This window comes from Dama dama, chromosome 13 (assembly GCF_033118175.1).
Source record: "Dama dama isolate Ldn47 chromosome 13, ASM3311817v1, whole genome shotgun sequence".
NCBI lineage: Eukaryota > Metazoa > Chordata > Mammalia > Artiodactyla > Cervidae > Dama > Dama dama.
Window position 1 is genome coordinate 53,691,030 of NC_083693.1, and position 12,668 is coordinate 53,703,697.

Sequence of the window (12,668 nt, forward strand, 5' to 3'; positions counted from 1 at the left end):
TATCATAAGCCTAAATAATTTCTATAAATAATTTGTCAAATATGATGTTCAGCACATTCTCGTATCTGGCAGAATATGAGAATGTATTTTCTTCTCAATGATAATCGGGTGCATGAGGAAGCCAGATTAAATGAACAAGAGTCGTCAGAGACAGCAAGCAACAAAAACAGACCCGTGAAGACTTTAAATACTAGAATTATGAGGCATGGACTATAACACAATTATGATGGTGATGTTTAAAAATGTAAATGAAAAAAATAAAAAATAAAATACCAGCTTGATGCTTTCTACAGAGAACAGGAAACCACAGAAAGTAAACAGCAAATTTGAATTTGAAAAAAGAACCAAGTACAGTTTTACTGTGAGTTTAAATGCTGTGACTTTATTTTAAACAAAAATATATAGGTATATTTTACAAATAAAAATAAATTTTATGAGTAAACTGATAAATAAAAATTTTAAGTCCAATAAGATTTTAAGTGTAGGTTAGACACACCTTTAAGACTTAATGAATCTGAAGATACATCAAGGGAAATGATCCAGAATGCAGCCTGCAGAGGGGAAAAGAAGAGGGGGTAAAAGACACAGAAGATACAGTGAGAATGTCTAAGATGGGTTCAGCCATATTTCTAGAAGGAGAAGAAAGAGAATGAGATAAAACAATTCTTTGAAGAGTTAACTGCTGAGGAATTTCTAAACTGACAAAAGACTTCATGTCACTGATTTTAAGAAGTCTTATGAAAGCATGATTTATGAAAAGAAAACCATATCTAAGCCCATTGAAATAAAACATCTGAAAACCAAAGACAAAGAATAAATATTAAAAGCAGCCAGAGAAACAGATAAATTACTTTCATAAGAGCAACAATATACTGATAGCTGACTTTTCACAAGTGAAAAACAGGAAACAGAAGACAGTGAAATGTTATTTTCAATGTGCTAAAAGAAAATAGTTATTTTAGAATTCGATAGGTGGATAAAGACACACTGGGAGAAGGCAACGGCACCCCACTCCAGTACTCTTGCCTGGACAATCCCATGGATGGAGGAGCCTGGTGGGCTGCGGTCCATGGGGTCGCTAGGAGTCGGACACGACTGAGCGACTTCACGTTCACTTTTCACTTTCATGCACTGGAGAAGGAAATGGCAACCCACTCCAGTGTTCTTGCCTGGAGAATCCCAGGGACGGGGGAGCCTCGTGGGCTGCCGTCCATGGGGTCACACAGAGTCGGACATGACTGAAGCGACTTAGCAGCAGCAGTAGCAAAGGCACACTGGAGCTAAGATATTTTGCTCCTAGCAAATCTACAGTGAAGGAAATTTTAAAGCATGTTCTTTAGGCAGGAGAAAAATGATCCCACCCCGGAAGTCTGAGATACAAGAAAGAATTGAGAGTCAAGACAGTGGAAAACTTGTAGGTAGATCTAACGAATATTATCTGTGAAAAACAATAATAATGATGTCTTGTAGATTTTTAAAAATACAAAGTCATAATAACATATGTCAGAAAGAGTAAATGCATTAAAGTTTTCTAACTTTCTTAATGTTTTGAAAATAACCTTTGATAAATTAAAAATTTGTGATGTAATTTAAGAATTAATAAAAGGATATAAGCAAAGAGTATAATTTTAAATTAGTAGAGAGGGGGAATTTGATACATAAAAATCAGAAATCAATCTAAAATGTAAAAAAAGAAAATGTAACAGATCCACTTTTGAAGTGGAAAACACTTTTGAAGATGGTAGATTTCATTTCAAGTATAGTAGCAATTACACAAATGTAAAAGGACTAAATGCTCCAATTAAAAGTTAAAGATTATCTGACTGGTTAAAAAAATCCAGTTACTGTTAAGTGGAGACACCCTTAAAAAATAATATTAAAAAAGATTAAAGTCAAATACATATGTTGTAAATGCCCATCAAATAATAGTTGATGTGTCTAGAAGAAAACATCAGACAGAACAGACTTTAGCTCAGAAAGCATCACTACAGATAAAGAGGGATACTGTATACTTCTGAGACATTTGGTTATCTGAACAGATAATGTTTTAATTTATATGAACCTATGACAAAGTCTCAAACTGTACGGAACAAAAATGAGAGACTACAAAGAGAAATATCATAATTTACCTTGGTTCAAACGGTAACAGAATCTATCTGCAATGCAGGAGACTTGGGTTTGATCCCTGGGTCAGGAGGATCCCCTGGAGAAAGGGAATGGCTACCCACTTTAGTATTCTTGCCTGGAGAATTCCATGGACCAAGGAGCCTGGTGGGCTACAGTTCATGGGGTTGCAAACAGTCAGACATGATGAGCAACTAACACTTTCACCATATATATGTGGAAGGAGGCATATACATATCTAATACTTAGTCTGTTGTTTAGTTGCCAAGTTGTGTCTGACTCTCTTGTACTTGGGGTGTGTGTGTGTGTGTGTGTGTGTGTGTGTGTGTGTGTGAGTTACTCAGTTGTTTCTGACTCCTTGTGACCCCGTGGACTGCAGCCCTCCAGGCTCCTCTGTCCATGGAATTCTCTAGACAAGAATACTGGAGTGTGTTGCCATTTCCTTCTCCAACATGAATTTTAGTAGTAATAGTTTAGTTGCTAAGTCGTGTCTGACTCTTGTGACCCCACAGACTGTAGCCTGTCAGGTTCTTCTGTCCATGGGATTCTCCAGGCAAGAATACTGCAGTGGGTTGCCATTTCCTTCTCCAGTACTTGGTATATACAGCTGCAAAATATATGCACATTCTTTTCAAGCATATGAATGGGATTTATTTAAATTATAGATAAAGACTGAGAAGGCTTTTTTCCCCCAGCCATGTAGACATCTGTCATCATTATTTCAGAATATTTACTGAGACACACACACACACACACACACACACACACACGTTCTGTGTAATGCTAAACTGGTTAGATAGTCAGTCTCTACCCATAAGTGTTTGCAGGCAACACCAAGTGTATAAATACTGATAGAGAAAAAAAATATATCAATAGTGAGCCCAAGAGCCAGTGCTGTTGAGAATATTAGTTCATCTCATTCAATTTAATTCTCATTAGTTGATGTAGGTATTGTTATACCTAATTTAGAGATTGTTGAGACTCAAGAGAGATGAAGTAAATTTTGCAAGATCACATCTTCATTAAATGACAATGTTAGAGTTGAAATCTACTTGTCTTATGAGCAATAAACCAGCTCCATGAAATATCTTTTTGAGTCTGGAAGTAAGGCAGTAGGTTTCCATATAGAAGGATCTCTATAAAATTAGGAAGATGAAGTCTTTGTGCAGCCTTCACAAAGGTTTTAGTGTTGATAGTACAGGAGAGTTATATACTGAGCTGAAGAAGTAGCTAAAAGAATTTGATGAGAGAAGTATCTTAAAGACTGAGATGGGGCTGGTGGTTGGGAACATGAGAACAGCTGGGAGTGAAGAGCGGTCGTGTTTGTTGCACGAAAAATTAAAATGCCTTCCATTGTGGCATCTGATGCCATTGAAAATCTTTTTTTTCTAGTTCAAACTCACTCTTTTCCTATTGCTTACAGTTTCTGAAGTGAATCTCAGTTTCAACAGGCAGTCTTTCACGGCCAAGTGAAAGTCAAGTTTTCTCTCTACTTCCCAGTTTTTAAGAAGGTGTCAACTATCTATTTCACTGCATAACATGGGGAGAAAAGCACTTATAGAGATACTATACTAGTATAGTTCAGCAATCATTCATTTAAATCCATTCAATATTTGAATAATTAAGGCCATATCATCTTCTGTCAACTACTTTTTAATTTTTATTTTTAATTTAATTTTTAAAATTTATTTCATTTAAATATAGTTGACTTACAATGTTGTATTAGTTTCTGGTGTACAGCAAAGTGATTGTTTTATATATATATATATATTTTTTTTTTTTTTTCCCAGATTCTTTTCCCTAATAGGTTGTTACAAAACATTAAGTATAGTTCCCAGTGCTCTAGCTTCTTGTTGATTATCTATTTTATATCTAGTGGTGTGTATATGTTAATCCTAAAGTCCTAATTTATTCCTCCCTCCCCTTTCCCCTTTGGTAACTATAGGTTTGTTTTCTGTGGGTCTACTTCTGTTTTGTATATAAATTCATCAATATAATTTTTTTTTAGATCCCACATACAGGCATATCATATCATATTTGTCTTCCTCGGTCTGACTTACTTCACTTGGTATGGCAATCTCTAGGTCCATCTATGTTAGTGCAGATGACATTATTTCATTCTTTTTTATATACAACAGTCCATTGTATATATGTACCACATCTTTTTTATCCATTTCTCTGTCAATGGACATTTAGGTTGCTTCCGTGTCCTGACTATTGTGGACGGTGCTGTTGTAAACATTGGGGTGCATGTATCTTTTTGAATATCAATTTCTTTAATACCCTCTTGGATGAACTCCCTACCTCAAGTTTCATTCCACTGTCCTAACCTTCTCTACATCTTCACTGCAACCCCAGAGCCTTATAGCTACACAGTCTTTAATTATATTTCCAAAACAAAGGTTTGATTGTATCATTTCAGTGCTTTAGAAGGAAAATCAGTGGCTTTCTCTGAATAACACCAACACTCAGTTTAGTGTGGTGTACAGTGTTCTTTTCAATCCGGCCCTGACTTATCTTTCCAGCCTCAGCCCCTCTACTTGGCAGCATCTCCTCACCACAAGGGACATCAGACTTCTTGCCCACATGTGGGGAACATAGTGCTGTGGTGCTCATGTGACAACAGTCTGGGGCCAGAGGGTTTAAAGAACCTGTCCCAGTCATAGAGCAGGTAAATGGCAGACTAAGAATTCAAACTCAGGCCTGACTCCAAATCATGGGCCTAATCCAGTCAACTACACTGTCTTCTGTCTTGGTATGTCTTGTGAATCTTATTTCAGTAAAACAAAATTAATTTTGAGCATACCAAATGCTATGCCCCATCAGTGCTATCTGGCATCATAATTGGGTATAAAATATCAGCCAGTCACATAAATGAGTCTGCTATTTCTGTAGAATTTATAGTTGCCATTAGTGTCAATAGGTTTCCTTTACCTCAGTAATAATAATGATAAGGGCTCACTGTGTGCTATACATTGCGTTAAGCCTTTAAAATACATTAAAATATCTAATGCTCAAAGCATTATTTGAGATAATTGTTACTATTTCTATTTTGCGATGAGGAAACTGAAGCTGCAAAAATGCTTAGTAAGGTGCTTGAGATGAAACAGCTAGAAGTGAAGCTGGAACTGCACTCAAGACCATCTCACTTTATAGCCTGTGCCCCTGACGACTACACTATTCTGTCTCCTCACAAAGCTTCTGAGAGACAGAATAGTGTAGTTTATTAAACTTGTCAATAACCTCCATGCCTTATGCCTGAAACTCCTTGTTTTCCACACAGGCAGTCTTATCTTGCAAGTCTTGTCTTTCCATCTAAGTAGCCAGCAAGCTTCTTTCTGCTCCCATTCTCCTGGTTTCTTGGGTACTGAAGAGCTTAAGACAGAAAGTCTGGTTTAGGAGCTGGTGTTTATTTTCCCTGGAGGAAAGGACTTCAGAGGAAGGGCGTGGGAGTGATCCAAACCATGGGTCAAGCGACTGAGGTGGGGAGAAAAGATCCTTCAATGATGCAAAAATTCAAGGAAGACCTTTCTATTCCTCTCATTTTTTTCTGTACCAAGATTTCCAAATGTCTAGAATCTGGGACTCTTTATGACTTTGTCTCCCCTTTCTGTGCTCAAGGTTGGCTCTAGATTTATAATTTGCAGTAATAAAAAACAGAGATGCTTTTATTTCCTGAGTCAAAGAGTATGTTTATTATACTTTGTGGACAGTGCCAAACTTTTTTAAAGTAGTTGTACTGAGTTAGCATCCATTAGCAGTGTATGAGAGTTCCAGTTGCTCCATATGCATGCCAACACTGTGATATTAACAGATTTAAATTTTAGTCATTTGGTGGTGGTGTCAAAGCATTTCACTGTGGACTTAATATTATATTTTCCTGATGATGAATGAGCTTGAGCACATTTTCATTTATTTGGATACAGTCTTCTGTGTAGTACCTCTTCTTGTTTCTTTTCTACTTGATTATCTCTTATTGTTATTGAATTTGTAGAAGGTCCTTATAAATTTAGGATAAAAATCTTTTGTCACAAATATGATGTAATACTTTCTTCTACTCTGTGCCTTTTTCACTTTTTTAAAATTTATTTTTTATTGAAGTATAGTTGAATTAAAATGTTGTGTTAATTACTGCTGGTATAGCAAAATGACTCAGTTATACACACACATACACCCACACCCCCCATATATATTTTACATATATATATATATATATATATATATATCTCCTTTTTCATATTCTTTTCCATTATGGTTTGTCTCAGGATACTGAATATAGTTGCCTGGGCTAGACAGTAGGACCCTGTTGTTTTTCTGTTCTATATATCCCACTTGGCACAGAGATGCTTTTTTAAAATCCAGTGGCTCACTATTTTAGTCATCAATTCATTTACAACTGTGCCAGACATTGTTATAGATACAGGATATACAACTGTGAACAAAACAAAGAATAGCTTTGGGGGGACAACAGACAATTAACAAATAAATACATATATAATGTGGTGACAGATTGTGGTAAGTTCTGTCAAGAGAAAGCAAGGTGGGTGGTACAGGGGTAGTGAATGATGAAGGGTATTAGTGGGTATGGGGCTGCCATTTCCATTCAGGTGGCCAGGGAAAGTTTTTCTGAGGTGGAATTCTTTGAGTAAAGACCCCAGTGAAGTGAAAGAAGAAGTTGTGAGCATATCTGTAGAAAGAACATTCTGCTAGAATGAATGGCCTTGAGGTGGAAGTATACTTGTCATGTCTTGGGAAAATAAGGAGATCAATATGTGTGGAACAAAATGAGGAAGAGCGTGGTGGGAGTTGTGGTTTAAGAATCACAGGGACCAGACAGAGTTTTGGATTTTATTCCAAATATGGCAGGGAGTCATTTCAAGATTTTGAGCAAAGGAGTGAAGGGGTCAGATTTATGTTCTAATGGGATCCATCTTGCTGCCCAATGAGAAACATTATAGAGGGGCGGGGGTGAAAGCAGAGACTGAAGAGAGTACAGTGGAAGGGAAATCTGAGAAGTCTTCAGACTCAGGAAATGCTTGAGCTGATAAGAATTGCTCATAGATTGAATGTGGAGTGTTTGGCTTCAGTCAGAGGTTTTTAAAATTTGGTTTAGGCAGCTAATTGAATGGAGGTGCCATTTACCAAAATGAGGACTGGGTTTAGAAAAATAAATCCAGTGCGTTTCCTTAGATGAATGAGAGGCCATGTGACTTACAAGTTCTTGTGGGAGGAAAGGCCCATAGTAGATGCCACAGGTCTTTACCTTGCACAGGGGCATGTCTGTGTTGAGGCGAGGCAGCAGAGAAATAGAAGAGATAGAGCTCCTTCTGAGTAATCATCTGATATTCAAGTGACTAGAAAGTAGGTCAGTTATCTGAGCTTGTCTATACACACTTTGATTTCAGGGCAAGAAGTCTCTCTCTGTACAGAAAATTTTCCCCATTGCTATTATCACAAAATTCCTGAATTTAAGTCAAAGTAATTCATTCCATAATTAGAAATAGGAAAATTGAAATGCAGATAGCTTGAGAGAGAATTTAGTGTGTATGACTTTTTATCAAACTGTACCAGAGCAGATGAAGGTCCTATTGTGTATTCAAAAGGTCTTGAGTGGTAAAAAAAAAAAAAAAAAAGTGTGATTATCAACAGAAAGGATGTATTACAGATAAAGAAAGCAAAGATTTCACAATCTTGCTAAGGACTACCCTATTTATCATAATTTCTAAGTGGGAAAATGGAAAAAGAAGTATTCATATGTTGAAGGATTATCTGGATTTACAGCTAAGAGGAGAGTATCCATCTAAATTATTTTCTCCCCCCTTTAGCCCCCTTTCTACCTTTTATTTAACCCCTAATCTCTCCCCCAAAGTGTTCTTCAACTGGAAGGCCATAGCATGATAGAAGTTTTTCATCTCTTTTCTGGGCCCTGAGTTCTGGAGAATGTTACTTAACTGTGCAATTCCCATTTGATGTCCCACTGTCATTTCTGCAACAGTGTCCTGGAGGAGGGGTACCACGTCTAATACCAGAAAGGACTTAAGACATTAATTTTCCCCCTCATTATCTGAGTGCTATATGCTTATTGTAAAAAAAATTGTTAACAGAATTTTTAAAAATAACAAAAGAAATCTCTACTAACTAGAAGCAAGTCCAACAACCTTCTGGCATATTTCTTTCTATTCTTTTATTCATTTTGTACTTTCATAATTGAGCTTTTTATTGTCCATGTAGCTTTGTAGCCTGCTGTTTGGTTTAACATTAAGACATACACATATGTTAGTGTCATTGCATTTTTTAATATTTTTATTCATTTATTTTTGGCTGTGCTGGGGCTTCCTTGCTGCAGAAGCTTTGCTCTAGTTGTGGTGAGCGGGGGCTACTCTCTAGTTGCGGTGTGCGGGCTTCTTACTGCGGTGGCTTCTCTTGTCGTAGCAGTGTGGCACATGGGCTCAGTTGCTCCGTGGCACGTGGGATCTTCCTGGGCCAGGGATTGAACCCGGGTCTCCTGCATTGGCAGGCAGATTCTTTACCACTGAGCCACCAGGGAAACTCCAGCATCATTGCATTCTTATGGCTACTTAATCATCTTTAGTATAGCTGCACCACAATTTCAAGGTAGTTTCAGGTAGTTTCTGATTATATACAATTACAAAAACACAGTGGAAAATGGCTTGTGCATGTATCTTTTCCCTTCTTTTGGATGATTTACTAAAGGAGGAGTTGGTGAATGAAAGGGTATACCTATTTGTTTTAAAGCTTCTGATATTCACTGCTATACTGATTTCCAGAAAGGCTGTTATCAAGTTTCACCTGAGGGGAAGTGAGGGAGGCCTATTAGAACTATTGGATCTGTAGAAAATATCTGATAGCAATTTTTCTTCTTTTTTAAAAAAATAATGCTTTTTTATTTTGAACACACAGAAGAGAAATGACTATGCGTTTTTTATGTGTGTCTGTGTGTGTGTGTGCTCAGTCTTGTCTGACTCTTTGCGACCCCATGGACTGTAGCCCTCCAGACTCCTCTGTTCATGGAATCTTCCAGGCAAGAAACTGGTGTGGGTTGCCATTTCCTTCTCCAGGAGATCTTCCCAACCCAGGGATCAAATCTGTGTCTCTTTGTTTCCTGCATTGGCAGGTGGATTCTTGACCACTGAGCCACCTGAGAATTGTTAGGTACTAATCATTAGTTGCTCTGTTTCATTGTGGTGACACAGGGCTAACTCAATACTAGCTGAGTATTAGCCTTAGCCTATGCGGTAGCCAATACAAGTGTTACAGAGTAGGGAGAACGGCAGATGCACTTGTGCAGGGAAACTCTCCTTTTAGTGGAGGTCTGATGTTTACTGGATATTGAGAGAATGGGGTGATAAGGAAAGGAAGGAACAGAAGAGGCATTCTGGGAAGGGGGTGAATGAGAAGGAGGTGGCTGTTTCCCCCAGAGGAGGGGGAACTGCAATAGCAGAGCAGCTCCCAGGCAGGCAGTCAGCTCTTCCCTGGAAGGGATGAAGCAGAGCTGGTAGGAGGATGGGTCAGGAGCAAACCCTTTGGTAACCCGGGTGATGCTGATGTCCATTGGGTCAACCGGAAATTTCAGGGTAGATTTCTGTAAAATGGTGGTCAGGAATAGAAATAGTACAGGCCAGGCCCTCTTCTCCATGAATTTGTTTATCTGAAAATAAAGACAATCCTTGAACACCATGTTTCTAAACCATCACAGAAAGATTACAGAGCAGTTACTTGATCTGATTGAATAGTTGTACAGATGGAAGAAGACAGGACGTCTGGAAGCTAGGAGGGATGGAAGGATGCTTGGATAGATGGATAGACACACTCACTAGCCATTTAACAATCAGCAACATTCATTCAAAAAATATTTATTGAATATCAGCTCTATGCCAATCACTTCACTAAGTATTCTCACCTTATAACTGCTCTTCTGACTTTTCAAGTTTCCATATTTTTTTTTCCCCTAGAAAATAGATCCATATTTTCAGAAAGGGGAAAGACTGAGGAGAGGAGACTGCTTTATCTGTTGTTTCCTTTTCTCTCTCTGGCAGAAATTTTAGGCAAAGATATTATCCCTTATGCAGTTTCAAAAGCAAATGTCACTCCCTCACTGTAAAACTTTAAGTGACTCTCTCTGCCTGTCCTGTGTAATTAAGTCCAGATTACATGACCTAGTCCTTTACATTCTTTCCACAGGCTCATATGCCATGGTTTTGCCTTCCACTCTTTTTTGTTTGGTGTGTGTGTGAAAATTTGTATTGTGGTAAAAGAGAATATATATAACAAAAGTGTCCATTTAAACAATTTAAAATTGTTTAAATTTAAACATGTGCAGTTTAGGCATTAATTGCATTCACAGCGTTGTCCATCTCTCACCACTATTAATTAGTAAAACTTTTTCCATCACTCCAGAAGGAAATTATATAACCCTCTTAAGCTATAAGTTCCCATTCCTGCAGCCCCTGACAACCAATAATAATCTTCTTTCTAGTTCTATGAATTTGCCTAGATATTTCATTTAAGTAAAATAAGGATAAGCATTCTTTTCAATAAGCATTATAGACATTTCGTGTAAGTGAAATTTTGGAATATTTGTCTTTTTGTCTCTGGCTTATTTCACTTAGTATAATGTTTTTGAGAGTCCCCATGTTGTAGTATGTGTCAGAACTTCAGTTCATTTTATGGCTGAATAATACCCCGTTAGTTGTATATACTACATTTTTTTGGTGTGTTTGTTGGTGGACACTGGGTTGTTTTCACCTTTGGGCTGTTGTGGATAACGCTACATCTTGATGGACATCAGTGTGCCGGCGTGTCATTCAGCCTCTGTTTTCAATTCTGTGTATATACCTGGAAGCACGAATGCTGGGTCATATGGTTGACAGCAATTCTGACAGAGTACTATGCACCCAATGAAAAGCCACAACCCCCAAAAAAGGGGCTGTCTTAAAGTATTAAAATTCTTATATTCAATTTTCCAAACCATACAGTATCTGGGTCATTAGGAGAAATAAGAGGACAAAAATTGAGAAGTTGAGTTAGAAATCATACATAAAGTGGCATGTCAGAAGCAATTCGAAAAACAAAGCTTACCTACACAACTAAAGGACTCAAATAGTTTAAGTAGTGATTCAGAATATTAATTTTGATCATAAAGTATCAGGTTTATTTATTTTATTTAATTTTGCATGGTTTCGTGCTATTTAATGGGAGGTCATAATGATTTTTTTTTTCAAACTTGGGACCTAATCCATTAGTGAGTTATCAAATAAATTCGTTTGCTATGACTAGCATTTTAAAAAAATAAAATAGAAGTGAATAGAAAATACAAAAATGCATTGCACCTAGTTAAGGGTAAATGTTATTTTGTAAAACTTTTGTTTCAGTTACCTGTGTGTTCTGTAAAACATTTCTTAATGTGGGATGTGATTAGAAAATAAATAGTTTGAAGACACTGATCTAGTGGAAAGTCTGAGCTTTGGAATTAGCGAGAACTTGGTTTGATTCCGGGCTCTGGGTGACTTCAGCCAGTGACACAACGTCTCTTGTGGCTCAGTCCCCTCATCATAAAAGGAGAGTAATATCTACTTCTGTTTTGTGTTTGTGGAAAGATTGGAGATTACTTAAGTAGAATGCACAAAATATAGCTGCTGATTAACAAATATATAATTACTTCCAAATCTTTCCTCAAATAATGCTATGCAAAAATGCTTCATGCACTAGAAGGAAGACAAAATGTGTTATTGATGACTGGATCTGTTATGCCACAGTCTACTCTGAAAACATATCGGCTCAGTCTGTTTCTCCAATTTTACTTAGGGAGGAGGCTTGAACACACAGTTCTTTTCCCTTCCTATTCTCTGATTGTACTTGTCTATACCATGGATTTGGGGCACTTTACTATGTATCTGCCATAGATATTCTAATTGTTTTTCATAGTTCAACTAGTATCACAAACTTTCAGATCTTTTCTAGTGCTGAAAACAGTGTTGGATGAAAATGTATTGAGTTTTTAAAGGTCCATAGCACATCTTTGGCCAAGTATCTCTTACACAAGGGGAGCAGAAGAAATCCTGATTCCACCAGTATTTCTCAATCTACTCCATGCTAAACAGTTCAGTTAGGCACTATCATGTCTCTGGGTAGTACAAGTGGAAGGTGCGAACAGAGAAAGCACTTTATCTGAGGACAGTCGAAAATTAGATCCTGTGTTCCCCTCCCCGCTCCTATTCCCATGGGGAGGAGGCATTCATAAGCCCCGAGGACCGGGGCCCAGAAACCTGCTGGCGTCCTGAGCTCCAGAGGCTTGCCAGCACGCACGCTCTCCCGCACTGAGAGCCCTTCTTCCCAGATGAATTCTCATAGTATCACAGACGCGCGCAGCCTCGATCGATACTGGATGGCAGACGTGCTCCCACCGTCAAGTGTAGGCACAGGGCGGTGGAGTCAGCCGCCCTGCCGCTCTGTCGCAGCTTCTCATCAGCTCGATACCAGCAGAGGACGTTAACCCGTTCGCCGGCTGACACCCACCCCGTCGC